Source organism: Leopardus geoffroyi, chromosome C1, assembly GCF_018350155.1.
Source record: "Leopardus geoffroyi isolate Oge1 chromosome C1, O.geoffroyi_Oge1_pat1.0, whole genome shotgun sequence".
Taxonomy (NCBI): domain Eukaryota; kingdom Metazoa; phylum Chordata; class Mammalia; order Carnivora; family Felidae; genus Leopardus; species Leopardus geoffroyi.
The window spans coordinates 137,748,478-137,762,220 of NC_059328.1; the positions used below are offsets into that span (position 1 = coordinate 137,748,478).

The window sequence follows — 13,743 nt, forward strand, 5'->3', positions numbered from 1 at the left end:
TAATGTATGTGACTTTTAATGGGTAAATCAGAATGAGTGTATTTAAAGACAAAGTGACACAATTGGTAGAAAAAGAAGAAACAGTCACAAATGGAATTCCACTCAGTAAAAAGTTGCAATAAAACTAACAAGTATTCTAAGGAAACTGAAATTTTCAGAGCACTGTGTATTCGTTTATTTTGTAATATAGAATAAGGGTTGAGACAAAAGCAAGGATTTTGAAATCAGATGATATGTACATGGTTAATAAAATTAACTACTACCTGTAATTCTCTGTAAAAGGAAGACGTTGCTTCCTATCAATAGGGTTGTTACAGAAATTAAATAAGATACTTTTATGTGAAACACACAACCGAACAATGACAATTAGTAACTTTTCTGTAATATGTTGGTAATAAAAAATGTTCACAAAATAAAAATAATTTAAAAATTGAATTATACTTGCAGTCATTGAGAACATGAATTTTATTCCTGTTTTTAAAAATTATCTTATTTTTGTTTCAATAAACATTTTTGTGTTCTAAGAAGGAGCAAATATCTTTTTACAACTGGTGGTATTTTTGTGCTAAAAAAACCTAAAATTAAAATAAATGGTCTTTTCTGCAAGCTGAGGGGAGAGATTTCTCAGAGATGTTTTACACATGTTTGCAAGTATCTGAAATTTGATGTGAGTTTACAAACTCAACGAAGAGCATTTAGAAATATTTTTAAATATTTCAGAATTTAGAATAAATAAGTAAACCTATGCTATTATTACTATAGTCTTCTAAACCTTTTTGTTTCTCAATCTTAATAGATAAAAAGTCTAATATTGCAGTCTATTATATGATTAATATTTTAGAATTTCTTCTTTCCTCTTCACCCTTGATTCAATGAAAGCAGCTTACAAGTCACCAGAAAGATGAGTTTTTTTCTTCTTAAATGTTGAAAAATATAGAATTAGCTTATAGCTATTTAGTTACTTTCTTGTCTTATTTACTTGTACCCATAATCCTTTTGATCAATTACCATTGTTCATTGTTCTCAGTGTTCTCTTTCTAGTTAACTGATTTTGGGAACTATCAAGAATAAAACTAAATACTTTTTTTAAGATTTTATTTTTTGGGGCGCCTGGGTGGCGCAGTCGGTCACGACTTCAGCCAGGTCACGATCTCGCGGTCCGTGAGTTTGAGCCCCGCGTCGGGCTCTGGGCTGATGGCTCAGAGCCTGGAGCCTGTTTCCGATTCTGTGTCTCCCTCTCTCTCTGCCCCTCCCCCATTCATGCTCCGTCTCTCTCTGTCCCAAAAAATAAATAAACGTTGAAAAAAAAAATTAAAATAAAAAAAAAAAGATTTTATTTTTAAGTAATCTCTATATCCAATGTGGGGCTTGAACTCACAATCCTGAGGTCAAGAGTTGCATGCTCTAGTGACTGAGCCAGCCAGGCACCCCATAAAACTAAATATAAGTTTAAGAGAAGATGTTCCCTTGTATAGACCTGGATTACAAGTTAGGCTCATTTTTCAGTAGAAAGCTGAGATACGATTTTCTTAAACAATGCTACAGTGAATCAAAGGAAATTAATGTAAAAATGTATGTAAGCATCTATGTCATTATTTATTTTTGAAGTAAGCTCTATGACCAACATGGGGCTTGAACTCATGACCCAAGGTCAAGAGTCATACGCTCTATCGACTGAGCCAGCCAGGTGCCCCTGAAATGTGATATATATTTATAAACTTAAATGACTCCTAGAGAACTATCAGCCCTCTCCAGGCCGAGGTACATGGAATGTACAAATTCTTAGGAAAAGGAAATTGGTTTAGAAGAAAACACATCTTTAACATAAGAAATTGTTCCATTATTCCTGACTTTCAGCCTTCAAGAAATTTCAGATCACTATGACATTTGGATGAAGAGAACATAAAAAACACAGTGAAAAGAAAAGGGCATGCGTTTGGTCAGAGAATGTTAGCAGAATTAAGCAGTGGGAGGATAAATTCCATGGGTGTCTATAGTAAACTAGACTGGTGGATTCTCTACCTCAGTAGAAAATCAGGCAATTCTGCTCTACCTATGGAAAGACTAGAGATCAATAGCTACTGAGATGACTACATTCAATCAGAATTACCCATTAGGGGTGCCTGGGTGGCTCAGTCAGTTAAGTGTCCAACTCCTGATTTTGGCTCAGTCATGATCTTATAGTTTGTGAGTTCAAGCCCTGCTTCATGTTCTGTTCTGGCAGTGTGGAGCTTGGGATTCTCCCTCTCTCCCTCTCTCTCTGCTCCTCCCTCTCCCTCTCTCTTTCAAAATAAATGAATAAACTTAAAAAAAAAAAAAAAAAAAGAATTACCACTGAACCAAATTCCAGGTTTCTTGTTCCACCACTTTGTCTATATAAGTATGGTTTTGACTATAATCAAAACAAATCTTTCATACACCAAGTTCACTTCACTTTCATTTATAGATAGGAGCCACATGTTTAGAACTGTCCTTATTATATAGTAAGTAATTGCCCAGGAATAAATCCATTGGCTGAATGTTTGGAGGGAAAATTCTGTATTATCTGGAACAGTCAGGATAAATTTCACTTCATATTTCCTTTTGTCTTTTGAGGCCACTAGTACAGATAGGAGTTAATTACTATGGAGAAATATAAGAACTACTTTTTTTTTTTTTTTTTAATTTTTTTTTCAACGTTTATTTATTTTGGGGACAGAGAGAGACACAGCATGAACGGGGGAGGGGCAGAGAGAGAGGGAGACACAGAATCGGAAACAGGCTCCAGGCTCTGAGCCATCAGCCCAGAGTCCGACGCGGGGCTCGAACTCACGGACCGCGAGATCGTGACCTGGCTGAAGTCGGACGCTTAACCGACTGCGCCACCCAGGTGCCCCAAGAACTACTTTTTAAAAAAATTTTTTTTAATGTTTTTCTTTATTTTTGAGACAGAAAGAGACAGAGCAGAGAGGGGAGGGGCAGAGAGAGAGGGAGACACAGAATCTGAAGCAGACTCAAGGCTCCGAGCTGTCAGCACAGAGCCCAACGCAGGGCTCCAACTCATGGACTGTGAGATCATGACCTGAGCTGAAGTCGGACACTTAACCAGCTGAGCCACCCAGGCGCCCCCAAAGAACTACGTTTTAAAAACAAATTTGGGGAGCTTCTTTTCACAGTTCTCCTTCTGTCGTGACTCAAGCCTATAGCACAAGAAATTTGAACGGAAAGGAATGTGGTAACTTCATTATGGCCAGATCACAAGATCCTGGTAACAGCAGCAACAACAAAAACAGTGATTCAGCATTTTTTGGTCTCATGTTCTCAGAGCTCTCTTTGTATTAACTCATTTAGTCCTACCAGTAACCTTATAATTTAGATATTATTATCTATTTACAAATGAGTAAAATGAGGTACAGAGAATTTGGGTCACTTGAGCAAATCCACACAATAAGTTAGAGAGGAAAGTTGTGAAGAAATAAGGCAACAGGACTCCAGGAACGGAGCCTTCAGCTGAGGGAGTAGTGCTCTAAACAATACATAAAGGCCCTCATCGATAGCATGATAACACAATCAGTAATAATTAAACATAATAATACAAATTTACATTTCTTTGAGAACTGACAGTTTTCAAAATGATATTAATTCCTGTACCTCATGTGATCCTCAGAAAACAGTGAGGCAGATACGTCTGTCATATCACTTCTCTTAAAAATGAGGTCACCAGGGGCGCCTGGGTGGCTCAGTCGGTTAAGCGTCCTACTTCAGCTCAGGTCACGATCTCGCGGTCCGTGAGTTCGAGCCCCGTGTCGGGCTCTGGGCTGATGGCTCAGAGCCTGGAGCCTGCTTCCGATTCTGTGTCTCCCTCTCTCTCTGCCCCTCCCCCATTCATGCTTTGTCTCTCTCTGTCTCAAAAATAAATAAACGTTAAATTTTTTTTTTTTTAAATGAGGTCACGGAAGTGGTTCTGTAATTTTCCTAGGTCCTCCTCCTAAAGGTCTGAGGAGTGGTATAAAGAACAAAAGGGTTTTCACTCACAATCACCAATAGTTTATGCCTGCAGTCACAGAATTACACAATTTTGAATTCTATTAAGGGGTTATCACGTTGAAAACTAGAGACATCTACCTTTTTTTCCATTTTTTTTAATGTTTATTTTATTTTTAAGAGACAGAGACAGCATGAGCAGGGGAGGGGCAGAGAGAGAGGGAGACACAGGATCTGAAGCAGGCTCCAGGGTCTGAGCTGTCAGCACAGAGCCTGATGCGGGGCTTAAACTCACAAGCTGTGAGGTCATGACCTGAGCTGAAATCGGAGGCTCAACTGACTGAGCCAACCAGATACCTCTAGAGTCATCTACTTTTAAATGGATATTCCTGTAAGAATGTTTAAAATATAAATCTTAGCTAAAATCCATAAACCAAAATGTTACCAACATATAATACTTTCTTGTGTTCAAAATTGTGCCCTCCCTAAAAAGCTGCCCCAAGGCAACATTTGGGAAATCAAGCTCCGTCAGAATATTTGATGTCAGGTAGTCCTATTACACCATAAGAACACCACCAAAAACGAATCTGTCTCTAAAATGCTTTCTGAATAGTATAAAAGTTAACCCAGGTAATGAAACAATGATCTTATTAGCAACTAATTGCTTTTCTTGTTTCCAGTGAACTTATTTAATGAAATGATGGATCCTGAAACTTAGGTGTTTTATGGCTAAATTATACCCATGATTTCTAAAATGTGTACTAGTTTTTCAATATAGAAGTAACACCTGCTGCTAAGTACAAAAATGATTAGCCACAAACCAACCTACTATAGAATATCAAAATGCATTTACCCAATGAAGAACTAATGGGAATTATGCAGATTATATTTCCTTCCCCGCTGAAGGCAACCAAGCTTCACGTCAATAGCAAAATGAAAATATAACTCAAATATGAAACAATATATACATGGAGACATAACCAAATCTATTTCTGATTATTTTTAGACATGTTTCTTTTTCATGTAATTATTTGATAACAAAGAACAAAATAAAAATTTAGAGCATTTGGTGTGTACCTGAATAGCTTTAAGTAGTAATCAACTAAGAATATTATTCAGATACTTCATACCAAAATGCACACTTGGAATTATAATGTAGATTGTGCATGCTAACAGAAACCAATTTTTTATAATGCCTTATCATAATTAGATTTATTCTGTAACTCTCTTTTAAGCACTATTCTGCTGAAAACAAAGAACTAAGAAGGGTAAGAAATCAACTTTGGGAGGTAAAATGCATTATCTAAATTCTTTTTCTGTAGTACTAAACGCTAAATAAAAACCTAAAGTTATTTCTTTAGAATTTGTGTCATTACATAATACATCATAAAGGTAACTGTCTTTTAAAAAGTAGCTGCCTTTCTTTAGGTAACTTTATGCAAAAGAGAAGCGCAAAGATGAAGCATGCCTGTCTATCTCCCAATCGTCATCCTTTTGCAGATGAGCACCAGCAGCAGGGCAGCATATATAACAAAATATCTGTTTTCACTCTGAGCAACTGGCAGAGAAGAAAACAAGCATCTTTTGAAGCTGAAGATATTCAGCATATATTAAATTTAGTTATCTAGATATGTGTTTCTATTGCTGAAGCTTCAGGACATATTTGCAAATTTTAAAACTACCACCTAATCATTTTGTTGAAAAACAGCAATAGCTAGAGATTGCCCAAATCATAAAGTCCTTTGCACAAACTCTGGGAACTGTCTCGACTACAGAATCTTTCCTCAAGCAACAGCAGGGATGAACAGATGGGCCATACCATGCTTTTAAATGTCTATAGGTTTGGATTCTGTTTGAAAAGCTGGCAAAACTATCCAGAAAAAATTGACAAGATTTAATTTCATTGAATGTCGTTATGATCACTTATTCAGTAGTAGAAAGAAAATCTCTGTCAAGTAAACGAAAAGGATTGAAAGATCAACAGAGTTTGCCGAACCTACCATTTCTTATATGGGAAAATGATCAAAACAAACAGATATATTGAAAAGTGTTGCTTTTTACAATTAGAAAGATATGATACACAAAAGATAATAGAGCTGTGACTTCTGAAAATATGATAAATAATTTTATTTATTGCCCAATAGTTATTACATTTGTCTTTATCTAAACTATACTAATTTTGTTTGTTTTTGATGCTGACATTCTCCATATTTATTGCACAAATTTGCTTCACTAATATTACGTGTAAAAGAGTTTAGAAATCTAAGAACTAAACCAATTATAAATCACCAATGTTGAAATTTACAGCTGATTAGTAAGCTTGAGAGTGTACTATGAAGTTCAATCGAATCTCACTAAACACTGAAATAATTCATTTGATTTTGAACCATCCACTCCAGTAATAGGACGTTTTACACTCATTGTACAGGGCACCCTAGATCATTTGAATACATTCTTAATAATAAAGGCTGACTTTTAACTAGTTTGTACAAACCAACATATTGAATAGCAGTTGCGGCTTCATTTTTTTTTTTTTTTTTTTGCCATTCAATTTAAACTCTTAAGTAAAAAGTGTTCTTCGGTTTAAGCCAACCCACTGAGGACAAATCACCCAGATGGCCCTGGTGCCAATTCGGCAAATATTAAACTGCTTACTGCAATGAGTCAACTGCGGGACTGATTAATTGATTTAGTCACATATTCAAAACTTTTGCTTCTTATCCCATTAAAAGTAGCACTAATGAGCGGTGTCTGTGACCTTCCAGTGAGAAGCCTCAAGTTCCACAACCCCTCAGTATTTACCACCCAAATTTAATCTTTTTAATGGACACCTTAAAAGGGATCTGATAGAAAATACTAAGAGCTGCTCAGATACTAAAACACTTAGGGAGGCTTTTGATTAATGTTGCATGATTAATCAATTGATTAATATAGTTTTCAATATAGATGTTAGGACACTGTCTACTTTAATCAACCATTCTGAAAATAGTGAAGATAAATGCCGTACTTTTGTGTCTGCTTAAAAAAAAATCCTTTCTTCAAAGGTTGTTAATTATGACATAAGCCTTATTTACCACATTCAAATTTTATCTAATGTCGACATTTTTATACATAGGAACCATTAATGAGATAAGTGGGATCCTTTTGGCAAAGCCATATTTTAATCACTTTAAAAATAATTTATTTATCCAATTTATGGACATTTTCCTTAATGAGAAATTATTTTGGAATAATGCTGCAGAATGCATTAAAATCTTAAAGTTTTTATTATTATTTTCCAAGACTGTAATTTGTGATGATGCTTTCCACCATACTAAAACTGAAATCTTTATTCCAGTCAAAAATAATCACCCTGTAATTACCGTGACAAACTGCCCAAGCTGTATCATCGTGGCCATTTCAACTAATGATATTGTATTAGAATGCCTAGCAATAGACTTCAAATGGAAAATATAATTATGTGCATTAGTTTGTCTAAGCATTTATAAGATCACATATCCATCAGTTTTCAGGTCTCATAAAGAAAACCATACATCACTGTCACTGTGAGTTTTGTTATTGAAAGCGCAAGCCTTTACAAACTGGGCTTAAGATGTGTATCTTAAATTTCACTTGTTTCGTGGATCACTAAAATCCCTGTAAGTTAAACCAGTACAAATGAGAAGAGCTTTTTCCTCTAGTGATGGGCGAACTCAGCAGCACAGGCCATTTCACAATCTGACCGAATAGCAGAGTAGCTAGACTGAGACACCTTAATCTAGCTTTTCCACACCTCTTAAATCTAGGGGAGTCTGGTTTGGTATAAAAGCCCATGGAAAGGCTTTAGGGTAAGGTATCAAATTAAAGGTTTTGTACTGTTGGCTTCACTGACCTAAAAGAAACCAGGAGAAAAAACTGTCAGACAAAAATAAATGTAAGGATGAGTTGTGACAGGGAGGCAGGAGAGACCCAAGACAGTTCTTTGAAAAATAGGCAATGAACTTAAATGCATATATGATGAATGACAGCATTAAAATGAAAATATTGGCAATTAATTGACTGGACTGGAAATACGGTCCTGACACCATGTGCAACAAACTTTATAACCCTGGGAAAGTTGCTCGGCCTCATCGTTTCCCAATTTTCTCAGCTATAAAATGAAGAAGTAGATGGATTTCTTGATCTTCTCTAGTTTTCACTTATTATAATGATGAGAGTCAAGGCTCAGTTTAGAAAATATTTTCTACAATCTTTCAAATAAAAATGCGTATTATACAGTGAAACCTACTTATGGATAATCAAAGAGAACTGTTTTTAATTGATTGCAGAAAATTATCTATCAACAGGTGTATGAAGTTCCTTCTCTACCAGGAATAATAAAGTTATAAAATATTACACTCCCACGTGTACAAATTAGAAGGCTTGAACTTCTCATACTGTGTGCTCATTGTCTGTAGGCAAGGGTAATTTATGTGTGACTTCCTCCTGAAACCTGTTACCTGTGTATGACTGAAAATGTGTTCAAATACATTCTATCATCTCTAAATCAGTCTTCTACTAGTTCTGAAATGAGAAACTTCATGTCTGTATGATAGAAGAAACCTGATAGAAGTGGTTTCTAAAGAGCAGCACCGTTGACATTTGGAACCAGACAATTTTTATTGTAGGGACTGTCTTATGTATTATGATATGTTTAATAGAATCGCTGATCTGTATCCACTACATGATAGCGATACCCCTCCATGCACCAGTTATAAAAATTAAAAATGCCTCTCCAGACATTACCAACATCCCCCAGAGGAAAAAAAAAATCTCTGTTTGAGAACTACCGTCCTGGTTGATGAGCAACTAGTGAAAATAGTATCTTGACCAAGGAAAAGTGAAATGCTCTTAAATCATAAATATATACATTCTAAAATAATTCCATGGTCCACTTATTTATTTTGTGTAACCATTTTATACAAAAACATTTAAAAAGATTTATGTAACACAGATATTTTCTGGCACTAATGTGTATTTTTTTCTATTGCTAGATCCGGGGATGCTCTGTAAGTTCTGACTCTGAGAAAATATATAACTAGAAATGTGATTACTTAGCCCAATTTAAATCTAACTGGGAAGCATAGGCCAAAGTCAAAGAAGCCAGGGAAACATTAAATTAGGTAAGACTTGTTCTACCTAAAAAAAGGAAGTATTTTTTTACAATTATCTTGATTACTCAGCTCAATTAAAATCCATATGACCTGATGTATGTTTATAACAATTGCCAGTTGTCATAAGTGTGTACATAAACATATGCATACTTATCCATCACATTTAAAAAATGCCTTAATGTTTATTAATTTTTGAGAGACAGAGACAGAGCATGAGTGGGGGAGAGGCAGAGAGAGAGGGGGAGACACAGAATCTGAAGCAGGCTCCAGGCTCTGAGCTGTTAGCACAGAGCCTGATGTGGGGCTTGAACTCACAAATCGTGAGATTATGACCTAAACCAAGTCAGATGCTTAACCAACTGAGCCACCCAGGCACCCCTATCCTTCAAGTTTTAAATCAATATACTGTCTTTATAAGTTAGGAAGTATCCTTCCTGTTTCATAGATAAGAAAGTGGAACTAATATTCAAATCTGGATTTTCTTTCTGTTTTTTGTTTTGTTTTGTTTTTAGTAAATATTCATTTTTGAGAGAGGAGCACGGGTGGGGGAGCAGATATACAAGCTCAATGGAATGAACATACTCACATTTTTCCATTCCAGTTCTTAAGTAATTTATATATTACTTAAGCTGGTATTTGCAAATGGTTTTTTCTCCAAATCATAGAACTGAGCTAAATTAAGTTCTTGAGTAATTTATACATGTACTTAAGCTGGTATTTGCAAATGGTTATTTTCTCCAAATCATAGAACTGAACTAAATTAAGCATTCCATTGAAGAATTAGTATATGCCATATGTAGGGAATCAATAGGGAGGCACAGAGGATCCTAAGTGGGATCTGCACCGATAGCTGTGAGCCCAATGAGGAGCTCGAACTCACGAACCGTGAGATCATGACCTGAGCCGAAGCTTGATGCTCAACCCACTGAGCCAGCCAGACTTGTGTTTTCTAATTTAATGGTCTGTGTGTGATCTAAACCCACAGTCCTCAGCTGGGATATTTTATGAAATTCTCCCATTATTTTATACAAACAGAAATTGTATCTATTCAGTAAGTCAAATATTGGTCAACTTTGTTTACTTCAGCTGTCTTTATGCCAAAGCCAAAAAATAAGTGATTTAATAATCTAAATTTTTGTACCATGATCTGCCTTGATTCAGAAATAAGAAAGAATAAAGAAAAATCTGTCAAAACTTTTTAACTCTTGAGGCCATTAATCCACCAGTTAATGGTCTATAGACATGATGCTAAACTCTATGAAATACTGAAGCACTGAAGTCATTATTATAAAATCCCAAAATTTAATATGGCATTTTCCTGAGGTATTTACCAGGAGTTTCATTTTTTTTTACTTTATGAGATCTGGCAGGATTGTGGGCTATACAGAACATGACAGTCATCTTAAAACTCCATGTCAAACATTTATGTCTACCATTGTAGAAGAACATTTCCTTTTCTCAATAGGAAATGTCACTACTCCTTTGACAATCTCATGCTATGCTAACATTAAGTAACACTTAACAGAATTCACCCTACATTGTATTATTTCCATGTTTTGGCGCTGTATACATTTGTCTATGCTTTCAACTCAAAAGTTGAGCAATACTGCTTGCTATATTTTGGTGCCAGCATAGATTTAAGTCATCCAAACAAGACTGTGTATTTGAACTGACAGAGAGTAAATGATTTGCATCTGGCATAACTGATGGTGGTGTCAAAACCTTGGAAGATAATTCATTGGTAAACATATTCCTCTGGATGCCTAGCCACACATGCCCAATTTCCTACCCAGGGATGGAGCCAGATCATTGCCAGAACAATGCAAAATATTTTATACAGATAATTCAAGAGATTATTTTGCTCTGACAGAAAACAGGGGTGGGGGATGTGGTAGAGTTTTCCTTATTGATGAGACAAGATAATTTTTCAACCTTCATTGCAGAAATTAAATTTCATGCAAAAATGCCTTTCTGACAACTATGGAGTTGATGAAGTAGTAAGAATAATCACAAACAGCAACCTAAAAAAAAAATCTACTCTACAATTCCAAGATGTAATTGGTAAAAGGAAAAAAAAATAACTTGAATCAGGCCAGGACTCAAATGATGACAAAAAAGGAATAGAGCTTTAAGGCCTTAAAACATATGCTTGAACTGCCCAGGCCTCTTGAAATAAATAGCTATAACTCTAGATACTATGCTCAATCCACAGTAAGCTTCCAATTCTAGCAGTTTTATGCTAGCAACCTTTTGAGATATACAAGCTCAATGGAATGAACATACTCAAATTTTTCTATTTTAGTTCTTGAGGAATTTATACCTGTACTTAAACTGGTGTTTACAAATGGTATTTTCCCCAAGCGATCACAGAACTGAGCTGAATTAAACATTCCGTTGAAGAATGAGTACATGCCATATATAGGGAATCGATATCAAAATAATTCCAATTAAATGCATCATTCTTGCTATTAAGCTAAATGCCCCATAACATAATCTTTCTTTTATCATTTGGCTGACTTTCAGGATCTGGTGGATCAGTCGACTGATCAAAAAATAGCTATTGAGGGGCGCCTGGGTGGCGCAGTCGGTTAAGCGTCCGACTTCAGCCAGGTCACGATCTCGCGGTCCGGGAGTTCGAGCCCCGCGTCGGGCTCTGGGCTGATGGCTCGGAGCCTGGAGCCTGTTTCCGATTCTGTGTCTCCCTCTCTCTCTGCCCCTCCCCCGTTCATGCTCTGTCTCTCTCTGTCCCAAAAATAAATTAACAAAAAAAAAAAAAAAATAGCTATTGAGAGCCTACTACTCTGTTGCAGACTTGGTACTAGCTATTGAACATGATACAAAAGATACTAAGACATGATTTCCATCTCTATCTAGCTCATACTCCAGAGAGGATACCTAAGAAAACACTTTAAAGTATGATGACAGTGTAACACACTATTCAAAATTACATGGGCACAGACTCTTCCTGCCTCATTTCAAAGGATGCATCACTGGGAAGTGATGGTTAAGGTGATTGTCGCAGCCCTCTAAAATTCATCTGGTGAAGTTGAAAAGGCGAACATAGTCTAAAATATGACGCAGATTGTTTTCAAGGGTCACATTTGTGTGGCTACAGTCAAAAGGTTATTATGCTGAAATTGTAAGCAATGGTGAGGCAACCCCCTAATGTGGATGTATTTACAGACGGAGCCTCTAAGGAAGTAATTAGGGTCAAATGATATGACAAAGGTGGGGCTCTGATCCTTTGGAGAAGGGACACCAGAGGAACTTGTTCTCTCTTTCTCTGTCCACAGGCTCACAGAGAGGCCATGTGAGCACACACTGAGATGGTAGCCGCCTACAATTTAAGAGAAGAGGCCTCAGAATAAAACCTAGCTTGATGGCACGTTAACGTTGGACATCCCAGCCTCTGAAACAGTGAGAAAATAAGTTTCTGTTGTTTAAGCCACCTAGTCTGTGGTAGTTTGTTATAGCAGCCAGAGCAGACTAAACGGTGATACTTCAGATGCATTTTGAAGGATGAATCAAAGTTTTCCTCCATAAAGGGAACATGATACAGAATGGGGAGAAGAAGTAGATGGAGAATGGAGAAGAGATAAGGAAAGAAGTAAGGAAGTAAGGGCCAGGAGCAGTCTGAGCAGAAGAGTCGTGGGAAACAAAGCAGGGCCATACTGATTAGAGGTAAAATGTGGGGAACATGGCATGTACTTTAAAAAAAAAAAATTGACCTTCTGATGTTAAGGCAGGTAGTAAACAAATAAATGAAATAAACTGTCAAAGTTTGAAATATTTGCCATGGAAAATGAAAAAGTAAATTGATCCCAAATCACTAATAGCCAAACAGTATTATTAGGGTTTGGCAGAGGTTGGAAACAGGTTTATAAGGACTACTGAGTTTCTGTTGTTGTTGCCGGTGGTGGTGGTAGTGGTGGTGTTTTCCATGTGGGACAAAAGTGGAGAAAGCAGAAGATTAGATTGTCCAGGTGTCACCAGCTGAACCCCAAGGAGAAGCACAAGCCTCATTTACATAATAACCAACATATGTATAGGCATGTTTCTTTAAGGCATATGCACAATCTTATGCCTGTCAACATATGATGACAAGGCATCCCTGTCCAAATATTCATCCGAACCCTAAATAAAAGGAACCCATTCACTGTTGCTCAGGAAGTCTCAGCTTTGGAAGTTATTCTCTATGATCTGCTTATTTGCTGCAAATAATTTGTGAGACAACTCTGCCTGGTGTGGTTTCTACTTGTGCTTCACCCAGGAACGAGAATTCACGTTAGTTCACTTACACAAGTATGGAAGACTGGAGGGGCAGCTGTGGCAGAACCAGGAAGTGAGGTTACTATGGGTAATGGAAAGAGGGCTGCCTGGCTAACTCAGTGACCTGGGTATAGTACATAAGAAAACTGAAATCAAGCAAGAGAAAGGTGGGAGAGATGAAAAAATAAAAATAAAGAGATTGAAAAAAATAAATAAAAAATAATAACATTAAAAATAAAATAAATAAAGGGGGCGCCTGGGTGGCGCAGTCGGTTAAGCGTCCGACTTCAGCCAGGTCACGATCTCGCGGTCCGTGAGTTCGAGCCCCGCGTCGGGCTCTGGGCTGATGGCTCAGAGCCTGGAGCCTGTTTCCGATTCT

The 13,743-nt window shown here is 36.7% G+C and overlaps 1 long non-coding RNA gene across 1 annotated transcript in view; it reads right to left on the reverse strand.

Annotated features, from left to right (window-relative positions):
- Positions 1-13,743, reverse strand: part of LOC123598898 — a 387,130-nt gene that overhangs the window by 753 nt on the left and 372,634 nt on the right. The window lies entirely within an intron of this gene.